Raw genomic sequence first — 25,544 nt, 5'->3', positions numbered from 1 at the left:
TAATTAGCAAAGCTGCATTAGCAGAGCCTGTGTCCAACAGAAGCAAGGCAAACATTTATTCTGGTAACAGCTCTTTCTGTGCTAGCCATGAAAATCTACTAATATTGGTAATTTAGCCCTCATTACCAGAGGATAAAGCATGAAAAGAGCTCAGACATGAAATATGACAAGTAATATTAATTTTTATTCCAGAGGAAAGGATGCTTCCTTGGGTTGCATGCTGATTTCTCGGCAGGGTCTCAGCAGTGCGTGCGAAGGAGGCAGTGGGTAGCTGGTAGTTGAGAATTCAGGATACGGAGCTGACTCCCTGCTGGAGGTATACCCTGGGGTGGCTATGACAGTGGCTGATGAGGCATGCCACTGTTAGTGCCCAGCCAAACCTCAGGTCACAGTTCAAAACAAGCACTCAGCCATTAAACTTCAGTCCTTATGGGCCTGTGAGGGCTTGTGTCCTCACTCCTGCTCCTTCCCACCTCCCAGCCCCTTTTCTCCCTTCCTCTCCCACATTTCTTTTTTCTTCCCTGGAATGATTTTGCAGAGCTATACGGGCAATCAGATTGATTTTTTGCCTGCACCGCCCTTTGCAACGTGCTTCTGATAATGAGCTGCTGTTGTTGAAGTGGAGAGTGTGGGAGGGGTGGTTTCAGCTGCGCCTTCACTACGTCGGGAGCCCGGGATGAGAAATGATCCTCTGGCTCATATACATTGAAGATTGTGTCACGGAAGAATCTCACCCTGTGACCAGGAATCATGAATGGCAAAAATTTGGAGCTTGTTTTACAAATACACTTCCTAATGAAGAGAAATGCAAAGGCACTGCTGGTTTCGGAAGCCTCGATTCATTTTCCAGACAGTAGGATAAAAAGGCAGAATGTTTGGGGAAGAGCCACCTTTTTTGCATTAATCTCTTGCTGTTAGCTTGTTCTTTGTTTTACTCCTGAAATGTGAAAAAATGGCAGGAACTGAAAACCAAGCCCATGCATCTCACCGTGTTCTGTGGCATTCGTATTCTTTACCATTATCTCCTTCTTTCCCGTTATGCACAGGTACTGCTTCTTTTTAAGTGCTCCTGGGCACACACATGGGAAGAGTCAATTTCCTGAATTTTAGGTTGAACTGCTAGGAAGAAGTTATTAGCCGATAGCAAACTAAATTTCCACTCCGTCTGAGTTTCACAGCATGTTCAGAATGCCACGCCAATACTGCCTCAAAAAAAAAAAAAAAAGAAAGGAGGTGGGATATTTTGGAATCTGTTAAAATGGAAACGGTACATTCGTAAACACATTGAAATAAAGAGACGGTCCACCTTCTTTTTCAAACTGAAAACTGAGAATCCGAAAGCCAGCTTCACATGCGATAGACACTGAGCGTTGTCTCTTATCCAGGGCACTCTTGACAATGACGGTGGTGTGGTTTGGCACTGTGAACAACACCTATCTGTTCAACCCTACTATTTTAGGTCTTCTTAAAAGATAATAAGGTAATGGTAACAGCTAACTAAGGAGTACCTCCACTGTTCTAGGGCACGTAAAAAGTGACTAAGACCAGAGTTACCAATGCATTTTCAACCACAGAAGTCAAATGAATGCTGATTGCTATCTGTGGGGCATGGTTACACACAAAATGCAAATGTGCACGCTTACCATACATGCGGACTGTCTCTATCAATATCCACAAACACACACTGTTATTCTACAACAGATTCAGAATTGTGAGGATGCATTTCATTCTCTCTAGCTCTCCCCACTTCTGAACCAAAAGCAACAAGCCTGACCAGGCATTAAAGCACTCTCTCTTCATGAGCTGCAAATTAGCACTGGAACTGGAATCAGATGATCTGAATTAAAGTTCCGGTTTGAAAAGTTACCTCGGGCCAGGTAACTTCCTTGGCCTCCCTTTCCTCAACTGTGAAATTGAAACTATCCCCCTTGTCTACTTTATAGAGTCCTCATGAGAACCAAATGATATAATAGCTATAGAGGTACTCTGCAGACTGTAAATATGACAGAAATCGCTATTTAAATTACTTATCCCATTAGTATTAACACAATTTACTCACTAGACCAAGTTATCATTGTATCATCCCCCAATCACACTTGGGCATTTGCCAAAGTTTTAAAACGAAGCACAAATAAGCTCGGATAACGTCATAAAATTAATCTCTGATTGTGTGTGTACAGTGCCAAAACTGCTGATTCACAAGTGAAATTGTAGTCAACCAACCAGATGTTTCTACCACAGGATGCCAAATTGCCACTTTAACTGATTTTTGTCCAAGAAACTTACTCTGTGTATGGGAATTGTATAAATACTGCCTTCATCATTTTCATGTCCAGTCCTTGTAAATAATCTTGTGCCGATCCCGTATACCTTGCGAAGTGCACAACTCCTCACTTACTGGAGACACTCTTTTCAGTTCCGCAAAGTGAACAGCACTCTGAGAGACCGCCTAGAGGAAAGTTATGCCCAAGTTGCGAGTCTTCGCAGGGGACCAGGCTGCTGAACTGCCCTTGTTCAGAGAAATCCCGTGTAGAACAAAGCGCCGATTTGAATCATCACAGTTGTTTTAACCCCTGGTTTCCTAATTCACTCTGTTGGCTTCTGGTGTTTGACAAACAGTTTCCGTTTGGAGACATTATGCTGTTCCTCTCCGCTCCAGCACGGTGCCCACGGCCTCCGCTAAATTGGCACCGGAACAGCAACCGTTGCCAAGATCTACGCAGGGCAGGAGGGACTGAAAGGGAACATGAAGCAAAATGATCCCTTAATTCAAGTGAATTATTGTTACCTTTCTTCACATATTCCTGCTCTCCTCCCTTATTGTACTCCTTTCAAAAGAGAGGTAATAGGTTCCAAATCAGACCACAAAGAGGATCTTCAGAATCAAGTTAAATTGGAGCACAAGGATTGGGGCTGATGGGAATATGGATTTGCAAGGTGCCAAAGTCTGATCTAATTTACATCCATTTCCTGATTTCCAGCCCTTTGGCATCTATTGAAATAGGGTTTCATTGTAGAGTTCTCATATAACATATATTCCATATATGTTCTTTTAAATTTAATTCAGAACATAGAATTTTATATATTTTCTTCCGTGCAAAATCGTATGTACGTATGAATGGTGAGTTCTATGTGCCAAGTATTTAGACTAGTTTTATAATTTCTCTGGTGCTTCTCTAAGCAGCTTGCTCCAAAGGGGCCTGTAACTCATAATCACAGGGCCTGTTCGTGAATATATTTCTCTGGGTCAGAAATTTTGCCAGCTCTGACAGGCACCCTGGACAGCTTTTCAGAAATCTCCTGCTCATCCATTAGAAAGGAAAAAATGATATTTTGCATCAGTAGTTGTTTCTCACTCTCCTTTTCCCTTGAAATTACAGAAATAAAGTGCCCATTGTAAATCGTTCATGCTGGCGGACAATATTGCATGCAGATCAGGCAGACGGCCCATTGGATGGAAATGGTATGGGGGTGGGGGAGGCCTTTGTGAATGAGTAGACACAACTGGTCCTGAAATGGTTTTAGTTAGGTCAAAAGTAGCTCATTAGTGAGCAGGAAAGCTAGCTGCTCATCCTTTAGGGTGTGAAAAGGCTAACCCATTTACTTAGGGAATTTCTTATTAAGTTTTTTTAATAATAAAAACTCGCATTTCTTCTTTTTCTACTTGCATTTTTCTGTAATCCAGCCTACGGGTAAACAGATCTTGAAAAAATAGAAGTTAGGATAGTTGATAGCCTAAATGAGATTTTTTTTTTTTAATTCCCCCAAACTTGGAAAGTAGAATTTAGAAACACTAGGATTCAGAGAGAGAGAAAAAAAAAATTAGTGTATTTAATCTCATTGTTCTTAATATTAGGGAGAATTTAAAGTTCGTTCTTTGTACTTTAACATCAACTTTAGCTTTAACAGTAGGGCTGCCTCTGCTACCCTACCTCACAATGTCCATGCTTGGGAAAACATGGAAATGGAGAAGATTGCATCAGAATGGCAGGCTTCTTCCAAGAAACTAATCAAACAGCAGTAGGAATTCTATTGGTGGAAGAGCAAAATTCCTTCTGATAAATTTCTTCTTAAAGAATAATCAGAGGGGCTGGATGGTGCAGTCGGTTAAGCGACTGACTCTTGATTTCAGCTCAGGTCATGATCTCAGGGTTGTGGCATTGAGCCCCAGCCCCGAATTGGGCTCTGCACTCAGCACAGAGTCTGCTTGAGATACTCTCTCTCCTTCTCCCTCTGCCCCTCTGCTGTGCACACCCCTCCCCACTTGCTCTCTCTCTTTCTTTCTCTCAAATAAATAAAATCTTAAATAATAATAACAACAATAATAATAATCAGAATCCCAAACGTCATTGCATCTATTAGGGCAGGGAAAAACTTTTAAAATCCTCAATTCCCTATGTATAAATGGAGAAATATGTAAATCTGGAAGAAAGATGAATAATAGAAGACAGGTAAAATATCAGCATATATCATGTAAAATACCATATGTTCTCTTTGTTTTATGTTTGCCTTGCCTCCGTCTTTATTTTTTCTGAATTAGTTTATTACATAGCGCCTTCCCTTTTTCTTTCTTTCTTTCTTTCTTTCTTTCTTTCTTTCTTTCTTCTTTCTTTCTTTCTTTCTTTCTTTCTTTCTTTCTTTCTTTCTTTCTTTTTCTAAGAGGAGAAAGCTGTTCTAATAAAGAGACTGAACATTCTTCGAGATTCTCAAAGCATTCTAGTTTGTAATCAGACCTCTCAGAGTTACAGGGCTTCAGTTGCTCTGGGCATATTCTGGTTTGTGAAGGTGATAACTGAATTATTCCACACCAAGCAAAGTGTTATTGACTACAGAGCTAGTACTTGATGACTGCACAGGCAAAGCACTGATCAAAATTTCTGTGATCATAGATTTGTTGAGCATTTATTTTGTGCCAGGCACTATGGGAAGCCCACAAGCAATGCAGTGGTGAAATGAGCTGCTCAGAGAGCCAGAACTCCCAGGAGCAGGACCATTCCAGTCATTTCCGATATTCAGCTGAACAGTTTCATGTCTAAAATCTCATGCCTTGCAGGTTGTCTTGAAAGAGCCTAGACAAGGCCACGAATGGCATCCTCTGTGTGCTTCTCTACTTGTTGCTGTTTTGAAAGGTCCTGGTGCTAATGTTTCCCCAGCAAAATCACTGTGCTCTTTTCAAAACTATTCATGAGCTGATTCTTTTTTAGTTTATTGAATAACTTCATGAGGCTAGACAACATATGGAAAATCCCCTTTGTGAATTTTCTTTTGAAAGGGATAAGAGAGGCAGTTGTAGGTTACTGTTAAAGAAATCCAGTTATTTCACTGTTGCTTTTGGTATAATCTGGGAAGTGTTATTATTTGTATTTTTTCTATTTTTACTTCAACTTCATTGAGGAGGGGTACGTGTGTGTGTGTGTGTGTGTGTGTGTGAGTGTGCGAAATATCAGACTTGAGAATGGCAAGTGAAAGCATAAGTTTTTCTATAAATGTAGAATGCAAAGTTTTAATGTATGGCAAGTAGCTAGCTAGCTAGGTTCCAAGTAGAAAATAAGAAGTGAGAGATATGGATGCCTAGGGATTGTAGATAATCATTTTGACAATGAAAGAAAGGAAAGAAAGGAAAGGAAAATGAGAACTGGGTAAGCTAACCAAGATCTTTGATTTATGAAGACTTATTGAACATCTTGTTTATATTTTTATTTTCTTCATATACAACATATACATATCCTTTTTTCTTCTTTCTATTTTGGTTCCTTGCTTTTACCATATAATTTTCCTCTAGATATGAACAGATGAAGGGGAAATAATTTTCTTCTTATATGATTGACCTCTTAGTACCTATGAAATAACAGAAAAACAAAAATAAGGCCTCTGCCCTGTTAAAAGAATATGAAAGACCATGCCCTCCTAAATCATTAAATATTTAGTAATGTGTATGAGGTTGATGATAACATCTTATCTTAAGTTTAAACTTGTAGGTGACAGCCACCCGTTTGCATGGTTATATGATCATTTCAAGGATATTACCACTTTCTAAAACATTCTGGATATCTTCTCTTGCAATTTTCAATAAAGTTAGTGTATTGTTCAAGTCACATGAGAACATCAGCCTATTTCTTATTCAAATTAATTTATCAACTCTATTATTACCTCATTCATTTCATTTTATTATGAATAGTTTCTATACCCCAATATCAAAGTATGAAATTGAAATAATAACTCCAGCAAGGGAAAAAAAAAGAAAACACCAGATAACTCAGTAATAGTGTTTCTACCTACATTTTTGGACTTCATACTTTCATTTGTTTAATTCCAAAATATTTTGTTTATCTCTGTTTTAGTGTAAAACACAAAACAGAAAGAGGAAACATATGTATATGTGAAGTTTAAATAGTTTCTATTAAATTGAGGGCCTAAAGGCAACATTTTTTACATAAGAGAATAAAAATTTAAACCAGAAGAGAATTAATGAATTTCAATATTCCTGAATACATTAACTAGAATTAGATCCTTATCTGTGAAGAATGCATAAATGCTTCTATTATAGGGTATAAATGGTTTGGGTGACCAGTGTACCTGAGGCTAAAAATCATCACTGAGCATCCTAGACTTCAGAAATTGATTTTATAGGTAAATTTCCATGAATTTTTGGTAGAACTAGAGTATTAACCATATGGAGTTTACCTATGGGCTTTGAATGGTGCCTGGCACAAAATAAATGTTCAGTAAATCTATAATAACAGAAATTTTGATCAGAGCTTTGCCTGTGGAGTTAACAGGTTTCCATTATTTGAAAACTAAGCAAGGTGCACATCTCACGCAGACAAATATCTTCTAATTTGGCAAATGTCTGTTGGATTCAATACATTTGTTTATCCCTGAGTAATTTGTGGTGAGAATCTGAGAGCTATACTGTTGTTAGTGGTGATCGCAGATTGGCAAGGACAGATAATGCTAGTTGAATTGGAACATATTTGACTTTATGCATACCAGAACCAAATTTTAATAAAGATTTTTCCTATTTCATTCCATCACTTTGATTTTTCACTTCCACTGTTGAACCCATTGGTATATTTGGACTATGGATATCATTATTTTATTAGAATGTCTTGTGAAATATATCTGCTGTAACTTTCGAATAGTTTTATTTTCTGCAGGTTTGGGTTGTGCTCTGTGGCAGTTTTGTTCCTGGTGTAAGTTGTTAGCATTAACACAACTGAGTCACTTGTTATTTTTTTCAGTGAGCCTCTTCAGGGCCATTTTTGTATCAGTCTCAAAATACATTACTAACCATATAAATACTTTTCCCATCATGCATAATAGCTTGGTTAAAGCCACTTTATTATTTGGATCAAGGTCCCTTATTTCTTTGTTCTCTCTCTGGTCTGCTGGATGAGTGGAATATTTGTTTCTTCAGAATACATGAGTGTGGACACAAGCACATAGGCCTGTAGCAGTGGGATTCAGTTTCCATTTATTTGCACTGAGTATATCCCAGCAACATACTTAAGGTGTATTCTTTCCCACCTAACTCATAGATCTCCCACTGATTTCAACAGGATCCTGAAAAGGGCATAAAGAGATGAAAATCTGATGCTAATTTTGGAAAGTAGAATTCACTTTTTTCTTTGGATGGGTTTTCATCATCCAGTTTCAAGTTATCTTTTTTATAGATTTCTATCTCTGTCCACCAAAGGTAGAAGTATCACAAATTGTCCCTCAGAAAGAGAGAGAAATAGGGACAAAGATTGTTTTCAAATCCCAGAATAATCATTTTTACTTAACAATTGCTAAAAACAAGCTTGAAAAGAGAATGCTTCTTTTAAATTAGCTGCCACTGTGCAAAATAAATTAGTTCAATAAGTAATCTGATGGTGGCTTGCTATATCATATAGCTAATTAATATATTATGATTTGAAGAATTATCTTTATATTAAATGTATATATAATACACATTTTATGGGTGATTTTTGCAAAGCAATTTTTAACCAGCAATTGTTGCTGGGTGGCTGCTCAAAGTTAAATTTGGAAAATAAACTTTACAAAGATTAGTCATTTGTGCCAACTTTTATCAATATAAACTGAGCCATTTAAAAGCAGTTTACTTCCCTTTTAAAATCATGCATTATGTGTTAAAGTTACATTTTATTTTACTAGATGGTAACAGCACAAGTTTTTGATTGTACTTTAATATTATCATCTGAAAATTAAAATGGCAATGAAAATCAACCTTCATGATTATTCCTCAGGAATGAGTAAATGTGGTGGTTATTGTGTTCTTAACAACAATGATATTAACGCTGCTATAAAAAAGGCATTTAAAGTAGCTAGGTTTAGGGGCACTTGGGTGGCTCAGTCTGTTAAGCATCTGCATAGGAGCACCTGTGTGGCTCAGTTGGTTAAGTGTCTGCCTTTGGTTCAGGTCATGATCCCAGAGTCGTGGGATAGAGCCCCACATGGAGCTCCACATCATGCTCCCCTCTCAGAGGGGAGTCTGCTTCTCTCTCTGCTTCTCACACCGCTTGTGCTCTCGCTCGCTCGCTCTCTCTCAAATAAATAAATAAAATCTTGAAAAAAAATAAAGTAGCTAGGTTTAGAGTATCTCACTAACGCTTGATGTCTTAGTCAAAACGAGTCCCATATTTCATAAACACCGATTAGTCCCATGGTTTTAGAAAATGATTTATAGAAAAAAAACCTAGATCCATTTTCAATATACAAGTGATTTTAAATCACTTACACTTACAAACCACTTATACATGTATGTTTGTATAAATATATGAATACTTGTACATATATATGTATGTAATATGATGTAAATATATGTACAAGTATGAAGTATATCTATATGTATAAATAGGTACATGGACAAATATGAAATGATAAAACTAGTGTATACAATGCTTCTTATGAAGAAAAAGAAATCACTTTGGAAATAGAATAGTGTTTTAAATATTATTGAATACGTGCTCTAAATGTTAGCAAACTCAATGGATAACACAATTTTGCATTTCATATTATTTAGATGTTGTTTGGAAACATATTTGCCAAAAGTCTCTTTTTTGGAGGGGAACATACTAATGACAAATAGTTTAGGAAAACTTTGCAAAAAATTCAAGTGTTTTCAAAATATTTGCTGTTTGAAGGAGATACTATAATTAGTCCTGCTTGTCTGAATATGAAAACTGCGTCTTAGAGATTTAAAGCAACCTGGCCAAGTTCACAGAGCAAGTGAGAGAGGCAGCAATGTGAATCCTGTGCTATCCTGCTTCTAGGCTTGTTGGGATAGGAGGGGGGGGTTGTGATTTTACAAAGTCTCGTTTACAATAGCTCAAAATAGAGGTGGTGAGAGAATGAAGGTAAGCCTAACCAATTCTAAAAATGTTTTAGTTTTGTTTTCATTTGGTAGCAATCTATATCGAAGAGAGATTGTGAGGGCCCAAACCATAATGGAAGCAACTGAAATTTTCTTGAAACAACTGAAATTTAAAATTATGTATGAATGCTAGAAATACCAAAAAGTCAAAATCAAGAGTGTTGGTCACATGACCGGACAGGAATTGAAAAGGGAGGTGCCAATAACAAAACAGAAGAGAATTGACTAAATAGAACAAAGTTTACTCTATTTCTAAAGGTCAATCCAAAAGGAAATACTCAAACTCTGAGTAACCTACAACAATGGTTTAACACTTTTCTATTAAAGAAATTCTTCTTTTATGTACCATGCATTTCGTTTCTTTAAAAAAGAGAGAGAGAGAAAAGAAATGCATTTTCTTCTTTAAGTTTGATTTGATTATTCTAGAAATTTAGTTCTTCAGACTCTTCACACTCAAAATTATTCTTATTTTTTTATGCTTTTCAAATACTTCTCCCTCTTTTATATGGAAGAGTGACTAACTAGTGACTTGGTGAAATTGAATATTCAAGTGCCACAAGTGCTTCTGATAGAAATGATTCGGCCTTTGGGCGGTAAATTTCCTTAGTGATGCATAAAATATTCCCAGGTTGCCATCTTATAACTTTTCCTGCTCCCCTCTCTCCCAAAATATGGGCATATAAAGGCAGGTACTCTTACCCCAGAGTAACTTAATTCATAAAAATATCATTAGTTCAATAAATTATCGAAGAACTGCTAAAATACACCATCCCGCCTCCACCCCCTGCCTGGTTCTGCCAGATCCTATGTTTCTGAGTGCTGGTGAGCCCATCACCTAGATTAAGGTGTCTGTGTGTCTAGAACCTCTTTCCATTAGGCCACCATGGCTTTGAAGCAGCCACACACTTGTTTGCTCTTCTCCTATTCTTATGTGGGCCACAGGCTGCCAAATTGTTGCTAGTATGTTTAGCTTTATGTTTGGTTTACTTACTCTGAAGCCTCTAGCTCGAATGTGGCTAAACAATCTTCAGTTTCACCAGTAGGTGGGGGAACTTATTTCTTTTTGCTCATTGTCAACCTTTTTTTTTTTTTTTTTTCCCCCTTGGAGGGAAGTGTAGCATTTTTTCCTGTGGCTTTTCCCACAATCCCACTGATGTGCTCTGGACTTCTAGTTACTGGTTCCTAGAGTGTAACAATGAGGAGATCAGGAAGAAGATATTTTGGGAATTAAGCTCAGTTTTATACCTATTGACTAAATTAAAGAATACAAATCAAGAAAATTTTAAAAAATCAATTTATTTTGAACATGGTCTTTACATTTGGTGATTAAGAGAAATTGTGGACTTTGAGAAATGTCTTTGCTTGAGAAGTCAGATAAAGATAGAAGCTGGATTTCATTAATAAGTACTTACGTGATAAAAAGATTGCATATAGTCTGCGCTTTAATTTCTCTGGATGGGACAGAACCAAAATAGAATCAAATAGGTTGGAATCTGCTCTATTTCTAAAAATCAACAGAAAAGCAAATTACTCAACTCTTTGAGTAACCTACTGTAATGTTTTAACAATTTTTCTATTAATGAAAGTCTCTATATCTACCGTGCTTCAATTTATCCTATCTATTCTATTTCTGATCCAAAGATAGGGCATATTATTCATCATTTTCCATTTGGAAAGAAAAAACACTTATCATTTCCTTCTTCTGTGTTTTTCAAACACTCTCCCCTCCCTTACTTGCAAGAATCACTAGCTAGATTTAGTCAAGGAATTTAAATGTTTAAAGACAAAGACTTTTTAGTTGCAAGCAATGGAGACTAAATTGTCAGAAAAGGACACTGGAGGATGGGTATTGGGTGGTTCACAGCAGTACACAGGAGTCAAGATGACAGTGATTCATCTGGAGATTAAAATGTGCATTAGTGCCTTGGAGCTTCGGCACACGTGTTAAGTGGATGGTTGTGGACTGGCACACTTAGGTGTTCTTGGAAGAACCTTTGGGTCCCAAAGTGCCCCTTATCACAGCTCATACAATCAGGGAGTTCACAAAGCCAGGTACACGTTCTCATGTTGAGAAGCAAAGAGGAATAAAAAAAATACAAAATAAAGCAAATGTCCACCGAAAATATATAAGATGTAGCTGAATTTTTAAAATCATTTGCTTCCAAGAAATGATGACTTTGATCTAATTGAAAATTAGAATTAGTTTACCCCATTTTTACTGTTTTTACGGATCAATTCTGTCAAAATATTGGCATATATCGACTCAACTTAAGGTATACAATGCAGTATATATACCCAAGAGTTATGATTTAAAATACAAAATCAGAAAATCTGAAGATAAACACAGATAACATGTTTCACTATTAAATGATCTTCACTAAGAGGATATTACAATAATTGGTAGTCTTCATCTATATACTAATGGGTCAAGTAAAAATTCCCATGAGTTGTTTTCACTACCTTGTCTCACAAATTTTGTTGGACAAAAGAAGCTTAGTAAGCAAAAAGTAGCTCAATTTTAAAATCATTGAGGAGGTGAAGCTACAGAAGAAATACAGCTATTATATTAGAAACAGTGAACAACCATGAAAATGCTGATAAACCGCACAATTGAAATTTATCTAAAAATATGTGGTGCTATTTAATTTATTATCCTGTATTATGCGTCTTGCTCAAGTTCCACTTCAGAGAACATCTAAGTGTGTCAGTTCAAGTATACCCATTTAAAAATATACTGAGGCTCAAAGGTATTAACACATTTTATTCTCTAGTCTGGGACATTGTCATCTTGACCCCTGTATACTGCTGTTAAACACAGAGGATTTACTTTGAAGCTTTCATTTAAGGAATTGAGTTATTATCCTTTGCTTGACCTTTGTGCGTGGCATATTTATCATGAAGCCCTGTAAAACTATAATGTGTGAGAAAAGTGAGAAAAGGAAGTAATATATTTGTGATTTATAAAGAAAGGAGGAATAGGTATAAATCAGACTTTTAAAATCCATTCACAGGTACCTCTTTACATAATTTATTTATTATCTCAAAATCCCTCCCTAAAATGATTTTTGTACATTTTTAAAACAATCATTAGCAAAAGTAACTTGAAATCAATCATGATCTGTGATTTCCAGGATCTATTGCCAGGTATTGCTTATATTTATTACTGGGAAGAAATGAGGGAAACAACATTATTTTTAAAAGTACAGAAAGAAAGACTTTTCAAGCTGTTCCCTTAATGAACTAGAAATAGTAACCCTGTCAAATTTAATATAAAAATAGTGTTATGAGCCTTTGGCATCTATTTATTACTAGAGAACAAAAGCCTTCATCCATTTCCTTTAGAGAATGACATTTTTGTAATTCGCTGCCCATTTCATTTGTTCCAAAGGCCTTCGTGGGGTGACAAATATCCCACAGAAATGGCTACTGATACTTGATAGGATAATGTGCAGCCCCTCAGGACAAGGGCAAAGGCAGCAAACTTATCATCCTTTAGTTTAGCTTAGCATGGGTCAGTAACAACGCCAGAGGTGACAGAAGATGTTAAAGTGTGGGAAGCAAGAGCTGAAAGCTGTAGGAGGGGAGTTTTTATAGTTTATCCTTTCTTTTGCCAAGAAGCTACGGAGACAGCTTGAATCACATTGTTGATTTGGTTCACTGCACGCCACACTAACTGTTTCTGGAAAAGGAGAGCAAGGGGGAGAAAAATCCAACACTTATGGGTCATTCTCACCAACAGCATGTGGCATTTCAACATGTCCTATAGGAGGAGGAAATGCATATTTAATATTTGAGCTTCAAGTTCATATTTTAAGAATGCATTATCTGTTGGAAGGTCTGTGGTGAATAATCAGTAGGACATCACCATTACATCAACCTGGTAATTTTGCGGAGGAAAAAAAAGCATCAGCGGTGTTGTCTTTCATCTGGGAATTTTCACGATACTGTTTTTTGCAGCAGAGTGAATAAAAGACTACTAGTGTGATTCTTCTTAAAGAATCTAACTTACAGGTGTTCCCAAAACATAGTACTTTAAATTTTATCATTAACATTTGTCCATTAAGGACAACTGGCTGGCATGAAATCTGAATGTACATACTTTATTCCCAAGGAAATTAAATCAGTATAGAACTCTCCCTCAGAATATTGTCAAAGAATGATATGCATCAGCTGGTGTATTACTCCTGATTCTATTAAAAGATGATGTGAGCAAATGCTCCTAAACACATCCCAATTTGAAAAAGAAGAAAGTGAAAAGAGGCCTAAGTTCTTCACAAGGCAGGCCTCGGTCGTCATGGCTGTCATTGCACACAATGACATTCTCAGAAACGTGATGTCTTTAACGGCACATCTGGTAAGATGATTCCTGTTTTGCAATATTAAGAAATTACTTTTTTATGTTACATGTGATTTGAATTAATTTGTTTTAAAAATTAAATTATACAATGCAAAAATTCCTTAAGGACCGATAGGATAAAGAACTGAAAATGGTGACCTTGTCTCACAAGCAGGATGCTAACTCCACCTGAGCGATTAACAGCTTTGATGAGCATTCTGAACCATGGTGTCCTCCCTAAGAACTGTCAGAGCCTTTTTGAGACATTTAGTTTTCTTCTTTAAGCAGAAAAAAAAAGGCCCACTTGTGACTCTTGTCTTGCTAATATAGATAATGAAATATGTGTTATCGACACAGAATGATGAATATTAAAAGTTTAATATAATAAAGATATTTTTAATTGAGTAAAATCCTTTGCAGTTTAATATAAGTATAAAGAATGTTACAAAGTGTGGAGTATTTTCTAGCAGACTCTTTTTATTCCAGGCATATCTGGAAAATTACGTAATTCTGAATTGCAGGAAGATGAAGACAAACGGATGCCTCCTTTGAAATAAGTATGTTAAATAGTTCACATACTTTATCTCTGAAAACCTGGTTGTGTTCTCCTAATAGCACTGTTGCCAGTGAAAATTTATACAGTACTTTTTCCATTGAGTTGGAAATTGTTCCCTTTTCAGAGAGAGGTTCATGTTTATTTCCAATGCAGAAGAACTTGTTTTAGTTTTGAAGGTAAATTGAACAAGTGATTGCTTTCATAGATCATGTAATTCCTTACATGTGGCTGGCTGTAACTTTTCTACTTAACACATTTTATTCCTTACCATGCCTGTCACTGGTTTAAGCAATCTGGGGGTAATTGATTTCTTCTGTAAAACAGATAACATTTGCTTAAAGCTCTTCTGATAGCTTTACAGCCTCTGCATTAGGAGAAGCACTTCCGTCACCACTGGCATTCTTATAAAATATAATTATTATATATCCATCAAAGACTAGAAGAAAAGGGGGATAAGACAAGGCAGGGCAAATATGTCCTGAATTCAGTGTCGTGGCAGTCACGCTCCTGCTAGCGCTCCTCAGACCACCGCTCACCTCGGTTCACTGCCTTGGTCATATGATCCGCCCTTCCTTTGCACTCTCTTGTTTATTTCAACAAACAAACTGCAGTCTTTATCAAATATGAAACTATGTTCAATCCATTAGGTTTCCTTTTTTTTTTTTTCTAAAGATTTTATTTATTTATTTGACAGGGAGAGAGACAGCGAGAGAGGGAACACAAGCAGGGGGAGAGGGAGAGGGAGAAGCAGGCTTCTCACAGAGCAGGGAGCCTGATGTGGGGCTCAATCCCAGGACCCTGGGATCATGATCTGAGCTGAAGGCAGTCGCTTAACCAACTCAGGTGCCCCTCCATTAGGTTTCCTAATGAAAAATAAAAGTATCTTAAATTTGCGTAGTGACTATTTCTTCACTATGATTCACACTTTTACTCGTAACTTCAGAAAAGTAAATATGCAATAAGTCCAGTATATAATGCACATAATTTGATTACAAATAAAATCAAGTAGTCAGAATTCTTGTTTTCTTTTTCTTTTTCTCCTTCTTCCTCTCGTTTCATTTCATTTCTCTTCTTTTCTTTTTTCTTTCTTCTATTTTGTTGCTTTGCTTTCTCAAGCCCCAAACAAATTGTCTGATATAGCTCTTGTCTTGAGATAAAAGAGGGGACAGTTGTGGCCCTTTGTGTCTATAACACAGGAAACCTGACTCGATTTTTAATTTATCAATGTGTTTCTATATGAGTATATGTGACAGAAGAATACAAAGAAAAATGGAGGTATACTTATAATGTTCAAAGAAAAATTATTTGCTAATCTAAGGATCTAGTTGATATGACTTGATCTTTTCTTTTTCCTTTTTTCCCCTTTAAAAAAAAATCTCTATACAATAGAAAACTGATTATTTTGGAATTCCAACTGTCAGTTCACTGAAAGAGTACAGTGGAGGCTGAGTATGTGGACAAGAGGGAGATAAACCAGAATGGGATAGTTCAGTTTGAGCTGATGGAAAGTAGTCTGTTAGATCTGGGTGCTGTATTAAGTTTAGTATCTATAATAAATATTGAGGAGATGCATATAATAAAATAAATAAATAACCCACCAATCAAAAAAGCAAACAAATGCTTTGTGTTTTTCTATCACAACTAAATCTGATTGGTGCTCTTCACTTTCAAGTGGAAGTCCTGTATAATGGGTGCAAATTTAGCATTTTTTCAATCTCCTGCATTTTTCTTTTTTCTTATTTGAGTCATTTTTGCATAGCTCATATATTAAACACAGATCTGCCTTTGGTTTATATGTTTTCAACACTGAATTTTGTGGTTTTGAAATAGAAACTGCCTACATGGGAATTTCTTACGAATAATTCTCAGACTCGTTTTTTTTTATTTCTGTTATTTCTAATTCAGTTTTTTAAAATTCAAAACCAGGAGTGACACTGACCCCTCCTTGGTCCAGAAAGCTGTAATTTTGGTTCTCAGTGCTCAGGTTTCTCTGGTCCCCTTTCGGCTCTGTTCCCCATTTTGTTGAACACACCTTCCCATAACTTCAGTCACAGTTTCTTGGCTGCCCTCCCTTCTATCATTCCACTCCCACCTCCCAGCATTGTTCCAGCCAGACCCATCACGTGTGGTCACAGAGAATTCCATCTTGTCTCTTTGCCCCAGTGTACTCTCTTTGGGAGCCCCACATCTTCCAGGAAGTCTTTGTATAGTGACCAGAGGAGAGCTGACACATTCCTCGTCCCCACACTCCTGTTCATCTTTCACTCAAACTTTTTATGACCTCCACCATTGCCACTTCTCTTTAGATGAATTTGTGGTCAAATTTTAGTATCTACTACTTTTCAGTTATTGTATCATATAACTAACACTGATCGATTCAAGTTAGTGTCATCAGTTCTGATTTTAAACTTGTGGTTAGGAACTCTTTTTCTCATCCAGTGACTACTTTAGCATTGCAGTAAATTGTAAGTGATATGTATATTTTAATTATGATGCTGTTGTGCATTTTTTAACTATAAGAGAGAGTAAGCATTCAATGCTATCATCTCCTTCTTTCAAAAAGTAGAATGTTAGTAAAAGATTCAAGCCACAGATCATCATTTATTTCTTTTCCCTTGATTGATTTCAGGACTCCAAGCATTTGCAAGTTTTACTATTTACTTTGTTGTAAAGGTACATGTGTTCAGTGCACACAGTTTTAGTTACCTTCTCTGAATTATGTTCCTTTCTTTCTTTTGACTAACTCCATATAACCCAAACCGTTCAGATGATGGGGGAAAAAAAAATCAATCTTCAAAATTTCATCTTAGCAATCAAAAGGTTTCATCTTAACAGTTACTGTTGTCTAAATTTTTAGTAATACTTCTGAAATAGTTTAAACTCTTCCTGAAGATCTGTGGCATATATTTGGACTATAAATTCTTCAGGGGAAATATATCTTAGTTTTTACACTGACTGTGTGTAGAAGTCCCAGGCATAGCCCCAGGCCAAGAGATGCCTTTACAAAAATGATGTAGAAAAAGTTGTTACTTCAAATCACCAGTTCTAAATCACATCATTATGATTAACTTGTCTTTAATATACCAACAATACCTTAAATTAGGTTTACTTTTTTAAGACTAAGAGAAGTCTCAGTCAGAAGTGATTATACTGTATTACTAATACTACTGAAAAGTCAAAGCAAAAATCTTGGCATTTGCACTGACTTGTGAGAGGTAACCCAATGTGATGGAAGGGACGATTCATATTAGTGATTTATTCTTGGGAAAGTGCTTTTAAGTCCAAGTATAATATTAAATGCTTTTCTCAAGTCCCTAAGTAAGCTCTTCCAAGTGACCTATGAGTTGGAGTCATTTGACCTTTGAGTATTTGAGTGGACTGCTTAATTTCCTTTCTACTTAAAGATAATGTTGAGACTGGTGTGTTAATACTCCTATTTTAATTGAAATTTACTTATTCTATGTGGTAGTGGTACAGAGATCCCTAAATATATTTTTTTTTTACTATGAAAGAATAAAAAGGTCTATAAACTTAAGAATACCTACATGTTTTATCTATTACAACTTCTTTCAAGTATAGGCCTTCAGGGTCCTTGTTTAAATACTTGGATTTCTGCAATATATGTTTCCCAAGAATGTGAAATGATGCCAGCGTTAGGCAGAAACGTTTAGCAGTGTAATGCTGATTCCCTTGATCCCTCCCAGCCCCTCAGCACAGCTCGGGAATCAGGAGTATTGTATGAGCAGGCAGACAACTGCAGCAATTTAGCTGGTGTGCCTGAGAACTGCCCACTTTCTTTGCTCGAGATCTCAGCCATTTGGTCTTTTCTGCAACCTGACCTGTGGCCATAGGGGTTACCAAGCTGACTGTTTTATGTGTGACAAGCCAGGAAGGCGGAACTTAACTTGGGAGAATAGTGTGGTAGGCACTGGGCACAGGCAGGTGCCAGCAAGGTCCTGGCAATTTTGAAGCCAGGAGGATCTTTGAAGCTCATATATATGAGTCAAAATGTGTTAGATTATTTCATTCCATTCTTGTCTTCTTTTTTTTTTTTTTGTATTTTCCTTATTCCTTCTTCTCTTAAAACTTGGGAAATACTCCTCTAATTTTGATTTTTCATCTGTAATACCAGTGTCTGAAACATAGTAAGCACTCAATAAATGTTTGCTGTGTGAATGAAGACATATGTGTAAGTCCTAAGTACTTAAACATTACTGCAATTGTAGATAACATGGACATTCGTGGCTATTAGAATCCAATGGGAATACTCCCAAATGCCACATAAAATCACACCTTTATATAGATACCTTTTGGAAAATGTAGCAATATCAGAGAGAAGGAAATCCGAGTGTCATATTTTACGTATGTTTTTGCAATGCTAAAACACTGAAAAAAAACATTTGACATTGTTTAGTATGACTGTGAGTCACTCTAGTCCTGGTTACAATGTTTCAGCATACTAAACAGGGTTTTCCCTCAGGAAGAGACAAAATTTAGAAGGAAATGAGAATCGATAGGGAATGATAAACTTTGAAGAATTAAAAATGTTTTCAAAAGTCACTCTTAGGAGGAATTCTAAACCATTTTATAGAGGGACCCTAACAAGGGTAGGGAACGGGGATCCGTGTAGGGCAATGAGGTAATTGGAGCAGAAGAGAGTTTTGCCATCCCCTGGAAAACCAGTGGTCCTTATATTCCCAGGGCCTCTCTAAATTTCTATGTTATTCAAAACTCTGAGGTTACTATGTTTCAATAAAGTTTTCCGTACCTTTAAGTGGCAGCCACAATTATAGGAGAAGGTAGATTTACTTTCTTGTATGGGTATCAGGCAAGATTTATTTAACAATGGGAAAATGTATAGACCAGTGCCAGAGGGCAGAACATTTACATATTAGGCAAGTTTGCAAAATTCTTATTTTCCATGCATTATTTAAAAAAAAATCAAAACACACATTTCTGCATAAGACTCTCAAATTCCCTATATTTTTTATAACAGTGTTTATAAACTTTAATAGTAGACAATGGTTCCAAAGAAGCTCAACCATGTCATACCCCAAATATGATTTTGATTCTAGTAAGAAGAGACTTTTTACTAATGATGTGGCTGGAGAAAAACAAGTGAGCAGTAGTGTTCCTACATATGTGCTCAGGTTTATACACTATTAGGGAATTTCATTGCACTAAATAAGACTGGAGACAAATTATTTAATGAATTCAGTCAGATATTGATAAGTCATTAAGACCCCAAACCATTATTTTTTCTTATTATTCTCCCATCCCTAAAAAAATTTTTGTGTCTCATATTTCTGAGAGATATCTGAAAATTGTAGGCTTAAAATGAGACATTCTAAGGTAAATTTGCTTATAAGCTATAAAGTTTGAGATGTTTCTTCTTGGAAAAAACTTCATGTTTTAAATCAACTTGGGAGGCAACTGGCTATGGCCATGAAAGGTGTTATATCTGCTCACAGGAAACAAAATTCTACAACACATAAAGTTAACAAGTATTCAGAAAAGGCAGTCTTGTTTTGTGCATAGTCTCCTGGCAAAGACTCAGGAGACATAGAAAGACACAATAAAAGACAATATGAGGAGGCATGGGAAGTTCTTGGGTAAAATTATGCAAACATTTCCATATTCCTGGAAGACATCAGCATTATCTCTAAAAAATCTTTCTGGTGGTGAGAAAATGATGTCATTCACCCGCCACTCATTCTTTCCAATGGTGTAGAAAATGATGTAGTTTACCACTGAACAGATTTTATCTGTTCTGACCTTATTACCCATTTATGAGAGAGAGAGAAATGAGAGTGCAAGAGATGAGGAATAGAGACAAGCAGGACAGTCTACAGACATCTAGAAGCTTAGTATGAAGCCCTGTCAAATCCAACCTAAATCATTTTGACCTTCAGCCATCCTGTAGACTGATGAGCATGGAAAAATGATTGCTATTTTAGGACACTGAGGAGTTTAGGAGTGGTTTGTTACACAGCGCTATAATGGAAATAGCTGACCAACACACATGCTATTGGTAATCTTTAAAGGGACTGATCAAGTATAGTTTGTCCAAATAGACATATTGAAAGATATTGATTTACTGATTTCACCACTGTAGAAAAGGGACATATTCTGACTAAATTACATAAATTCTAAAACAACTTTGTACCAGTATATGCAAAATTAGCCATTAAGATATAACTAGGGTGTACCAAAATCTGGCTCCAAGAATAATGCATAGAGTAATAAATAACTAAATAATGATAATTTTAGTATTTTTACTTTTGTGTAAGCACTATTTATAGCTTCTTTGTTTACTAAAATTCTATGGATTTTTAAGGTTAAAATCTTTTCTCTGAAATGTTCCATGAATAGTCTAATCCGCACAAATTTTTTCATTCTCTTATAACCTGATATTATCTAATATAGAGATTAATAAACTTCCAGCAAGGACTCTGTTCTTAAATGTCCTTCTCTTTCAAAAAGTGTTAAGAGAATTGCTAAGTCCTAAAGTTTGACTCTGTAGTAATGTTTATATGTAGACTTTGAAGAAAAGATACAGGTCTAGAAATAAATGCAAACACTGTGGGAGAAAAAAGTCAGAATTCCTAATGTAAATGCTGAAGGAAAGATGTTCTTTATTTGTAACAGATTAAAACAGTTTCTCACCCTGTACAAATGTGAGGTGCTCAACTATATAGGCAAATGTCTTGGTTAGAGTCCTTAAGTTGTACATTTGTGAGAGTTAATATTCTTTCATCTGCCACTTGGATTAGTTGGAGTCTAGGTTGTTCTCAGTGAATACCTACAACTTCTTGTGCAAGTTTTATAAAAATTTTGTTTGATGGCAATTTCAGTCATGAATGATTGAATAAAGACTATATAGTCTAGCCAGTCCTCTACATTAAGGGTGTCCTTGGATCAAGCTAGTACATAAGAAAGCTGTAAACAATAAAAACCCTGTTTTGGTTCTTTATATAACTAATTTTATTGGGTTGTGTTTGTGTTTATATTTAACTTAGTGAGCTAAAAGAGCCATTTTGGGTTCTAGAACAGAGTGACACAATGAAAGCAGTACATTGTGAAGATGAGTCTGTAACCCCCCCCCACACACACATCCCTTCATGTAATTAATAGCCCTAGAAAGTAAAATGTTAAAGTGAAGTAAAAACTAGTTAAAAAAAAATTAGTGTGAACTTTCACTGCTGGTCAAGATGAAGTCCTAGGGTTGGAATTACCCTCCTGTGGAAACATTTAAAACTGGAAAAACATGTTTGAAACAAGGTTTTTTTTAATACACTGGACAGCAGTCCACAAAGGACCCTGATTTCTGAAAGATGGGAAACAAATGAGGTGAGCTAGTGATGCCCCAGCTAATTGCCATGAGAGAGTTTCCAGGTAATGACCCAGAAAAAGAGAACATAGGCAGAGTCTGCTAGCTTTCCTGAAATGAGGATGGAACGGGAGTCCAGGGGGACCAAGGTTGTTAGCATTCACATAACAGAGTTCAGAAAACGAGAGAACTGCACAGAGAGAAAACTCCAGAGATCTTCAGAGGGCTCCTCTTAAGTAGTCAGTAGATCAGTGCATGCATGTGAGGAAAATACCCCAGCCCTGGGAAATAACCATGCAAAAGGATTAGAAGAGATAATGTCCAACGCTCATAAGCACTGGCAATACCGCCATCCCCCCGCCCCCCCAGCTAGATTAGAAAAACTCGTAATTGAGCAGAGTACTCAGAAGAGTTTTACCTCACTACCCGGGAATAATTCATCCTAGATAAACACTCTCTGGTTCTGAAATAGCGATCTTATGCAAAACCAGAATGCCTACAACTATTTCTAAAAATTAACTGCCTCCCAAAGCAAAGCTTAAGAATATTTTTAGGAATACAAAGTTATCTGCCACCCAACAATGTAAAAGATACAATGTCTCAAATCCAACGAGAGATTAATCAACATGTAAAAAAGCAGGAAATTATAACCAGGAAAGAAAAGAAACCAGGAAGCAGGAAAAGAAAAATCAATCGAGACCAGCCCAGAACTGACACAGATGTTAAAACAAACAAAGATTTGAAAAGTTATTCCATCTGTTTCATATATTCTGTATATTTACAAATTTAAGTAGAGACATGGAAGATATTATAAAAAATTACAAAATGAATTACTAGATATGAAAACCATAATTTTTGATCAAAAAATATACATTGAAGAAGAATAGATTAGTGAGCTTGAAGCCATAATATTGACACCATTTGGAATAAAACAGAGGGAAAAATAATAATAATAAAAAGAAAGGTGACTCAGTGAGTTATAGGACAACTCTATGTGGACTAATATATGTGTACTTGGAATAACTGAAGGGGATATAAATGCTATAAATCTACAAATCCAAGAATCTCAGCAAAACCCAAGCACAAGAAACATAAAGAAAACTATACCATCATAACTAAATTGATAAAAATGGTGATAATGAGAAAATGGTTAAACCGGCCTGAGAAAAAGGACACATCATACACAGGAAAACAAAGACAAGGAGGACAATATATTTCTTATTGGGAAAAATGGGAAGATAATCAATCAACATCTTTTAAAGTATTAAAAGTATTAAAAAAGTATTTAAAAATATTTTAAAGTATTAAAAAAAAAGGGCAACTTAGATTTCTATACCCAATGGAAAACCTCTCAAAACAGAAATTGAAATAAAAACCTTTTTAGGCATACAAAAGCAGAAAGAATTCATCACTAGCTACCCCACACTATAAGAAATGTTAAATTTTTTTTTTTCAGGCAGAAGGAAAATTATATGAGAAAGAAATACTGATCTACACAAAGGAATAGAAAACATCAGAAATGGTAACTAATACGTAACTATAAAATAATTTTATCTTTTTATTTAAATTTCTTTAAAAATATGCAACTGTTTAAAAGATACAATTTCAGTGTCATGTGGAGTTTATATATATGTATAAGTAGACTGTATTGCAACAATAGGATGAAGGCCAGGAAAGGAAAATTGAAGTACACTGTTGTCAGGTTCTTACATTATACATGAAGTGGCATAATATTACTTGAAGATAGGCTGTATAATTTAATTGAGTGAACCACTGTATAGGTAACAACATGGATGAATTGCAAAATAATTATGCCAGTAAAGGAAGCTAAACAAAAAAGACTACATGATGGATGATTCCATGTATATAAAGCCCTAGATAATGTAAAGTAATCTATACTGCTGGCAGAAAAGTGGTTGCCCAAGATAGCAGTTGTGGGGGTGGTGCTAAAAGGGATGGGAAAGGCACATTACAAGAGGAACAGAACAAGCTTCTTTGGAGTGATGAATATGTTCATTATCTCAATTTTAGTAATGTTTTCACAGTTTTATACATATATCAAAACAAAATTGTGTATATTAAGTATATATGACTTATTGTATAAAAATATATCTTAATAAAACTTCCAAAAATATCAGTATTAAAGAACTGCCAAATGTTTTGGATTTTTTTAATCTAATAAAGATAACTCAGCAAGCATAAGATACTCTTTAACCAATAGTATTACTGAAATAATTAATGTATGTTAGGAAAGCAGCTACACTGAGTTTTAAGTGCCTATAAATATATTTTTTTTCAATAAAAAGAGAATCCAGGATTCCAAAGGGAGTTATAATAAAATTTAAATAGTTCCAGAAATTTTTCTCTAATAAAATTCTTTTTCATTCAAATTTTATGTTAGAACTAATTTTCAAATGCCAATCTATTCAATTTCTGAGATAGAGTTTATCTTTAATGAAAATTCTATCATTCATCATAAAGATGAAATTTCTTGCCTTCTAAGGATATTTTTTTCAACACCACAAGTTCAATTTTCAAATATATTTATTTTCTTATATAGTATTAAGACTAGATACCAGGGGTGCCTGGGTGGCTCAGTCAGTTAAACATCTGTCTTCGGCTTAGGTCAGGATCCCAGGGTCCTGGGATGGAGCCCCATATCTATCTCCCTGCTCAGTGCGTAGCCTGCTTTTCCCTCTCCCTCTGCTCCTCCCCCACTCATGCTTTCTCTCTCACTCGTTCTCAGATAAATAAATCTTAAAAAAAAAAGACTAGATACCAAAAATTAACTTAGGCAATAAGCACTAATGATATGGTTGGTAGATATGTAAATTGGTTATAGACTTTCTTCATAGGAACTTGGCAAAAGTATTTACTGTACTTAACTGATTTAACAGCTATGCTTCCAAATATTTATTGAATAAATTATCAAGGTGTGCAAAGATTCGGCTGTAAGGATGTTCATTAAATGGTTAGTTATAATAGTAAAAAAATGGACAGAGCTTTAATGTTCAATAAAGTATTATTTAAGTAAATGTGGGCACATCTAAATAACAAAGTGTGAAGCCATTATAAATGATATGTAATGGTCTAAAACATACTTATAAAAAGTGAGAATGATAAAGTGAGATTTTCAAGACAACTTGTATAGAATGCTGCAGTTTTATATTTTAGAAATCTGTATTTAGAGCAATAAACACATACATACATATGCAATCCCTTAGTTAATCCTATGTTTCAGTTAGGTATTACTGTGAAATAAATCATCTCAAAATGTCATGGCTTAAAGCATTTCTTCCCACAGTTGTGTTTGTTGGATGGGACCAAACATGAGATCACCTATGGAGAAGTGTAGCTAGAAGAGATCTCAGAGGCACACCAACACCTAGTAGTAATTGGTAAGAGAGGAATCCAGCTAAGGACACTGAAAAGGACCAGCTAGTGAGGTAACAGGTTAATCAGCAAAGCATGGAGTCTTGAAAGCCAAGTGGAAAAGGTGTTTCAAGAAAGGAGAGATCAACCATCAAGGCATGAGAGAGAAAGAGAGAGAGAGAGGAAAGGAAGGAAAAAAGGAAGGAAGGGAGGGAGGAAGGGAGGGAGGGAGAGAAGGAGGAAGGAAGGAAGGAAGGAAGGAAGGAAGGAAGGAAGGAAGGAAGGAAGGAAGGAAGGAAGGAAGGAAGGAAGGAAGGAAGGAAGGAAGACAAGAAAAAGATCTCTGACCATCAGATTTTAAAATATAGAGATCTTTGGTGACTGTCAAAAGCCGTCTCATAGAGCAGATCCAAGAAAGAATGATAAGTTAGGAAGTGGAGGCAAGTGAGAATAACCAATTCTTTAGTTTTATTAAAAAGTGTTTTTGCTTTATGGTGTTGATACAAAGAATTAACCAATTTGCTGAAGTCACCAAAGTGCAAAAATCATTGATCTCTGTGCAATGGACTGAATG

At 35.9% G+C, this 25,544-nt stretch overlaps 1 protein-coding gene and 1 long non-coding RNA gene across 7 annotated transcripts in view; one reads left to right on the top strand and one right to left on the bottom strand.

The window, feature by feature from the left end:
- LOC118528227 (uncharacterized) overlaps nt 1–25,544 on the top strand; it is a 938,723-nt gene that overhangs the window by 758,722 nt on the left and 154,457 nt on the right. The gene's annotated exons all lie outside the window — the stretch shown is intronic.
- Nucleotides 165–2,941, bottom strand: LOC118519473 (uncharacterized). The gene is made up of 2 exons (XR_004909175.2): nt 2,287–2,941; nt 165–1,202 (listed from the first exon to the last, which is right to left on the bottom strand). It is a non-coding gene; the product is annotated as an uncharacterized LOC118519473 (long non-coding RNA).

The sequence above is a fragment of the Halichoerus grypus genome, chromosome 9 (genome assembly GCF_964656455.1).
Source record: "Halichoerus grypus chromosome 9, mHalGry1.hap1.1, whole genome shotgun sequence".
Lineage (NCBI taxonomy): Eukaryota > Metazoa > Chordata > Mammalia > Carnivora > Phocidae > Halichoerus > Halichoerus grypus.
The sequence above is the reverse complement of the archived record's forward strand: the minus strand, read 5'-3'. Positions and strand labels throughout refer to the sequence as shown.